Source organism: Passer montanus, unplaced genomic scaffold, assembly GCF_014805655.1.
Source record: "Passer montanus isolate IOZ18808 unplaced genomic scaffold, ASM1480565v1 scaffold8, whole genome shotgun sequence".
NCBI classification, from domain to species: domain Eukaryota; kingdom Metazoa; phylum Chordata; class Aves; order Passeriformes; family Passeridae; genus Passer; species Passer montanus.
This window is the reverse complement of record NW_024373256.1, coordinates 10297844-10298608: the sequence shown is the minus strand read 5'-3', so window position 1 is coordinate 10298608 and position 765 is coordinate 10297844.

The window sequence follows — 765 nt, the reverse complement described above, 5'->3', positions numbered from 1 at the left end:
GGGCTCTGGCAGCCTGAGGGCCCGGCAGCCCCGGCCGGCAGCCCCCGGCCCTCAGCGCGGGCGGCTGTGCGCCCCGCGGGCTGGCCACATGCACCGGCCGCGTCAGGGCCGCTGCGGCCCCATGCTGAATTCAAACCCTGAAAGGAAGAAGGAGTGGAGGGAAGGGTGGACGTAGGTGTGCAAATGTGAGAGCACACCTGCGTGTGGCGCTTGGCGCACACGCACAGCCGGGCAGCGCTGTCCCCGCTCCCTGTGCCTGTGTGGGGCCGGCTCTGGGGCGGGGGTGCCTCCACAAACCCGCTGTCAGTGCGGGCAGCGCGGCCCCGAGGCTGAGGGAGCACCGCAGTGAGCTCTTCAGCATCCTCGCAAGGGGAAGTGGACGGGCAGACACTGATCTCCTCTCCGTGGTGATCAGTGACAGGACCCGAGCGAATGGCCTGGAGTTGTGTCAGGGCCATGAGATTCAGTTTGGATATTAGGAAAAGGTTCTTCCTCCGGAGGTGGCTGGGCCCTGAACAGGCTCCCCAGGGCAGTGGTCACAGCACCAAGCCTGACAGAGCTCAAGAAGTGTTGCGACAAAACTCTCAGGGTGTGACCTTGGGCTGTCCTGTCAGGGCCAGGAGTTGGGCTCAATGATCCTTGTGGGTCCCTTCTAACTCAGGATATTCTATGATTCCATGATAAATATTTTTCATGCTTTAATTTAAAATGCACAGGGATTATGCAGCAGAGGTAAAGAAGTGAAACAAGACAACCAAACTTCAG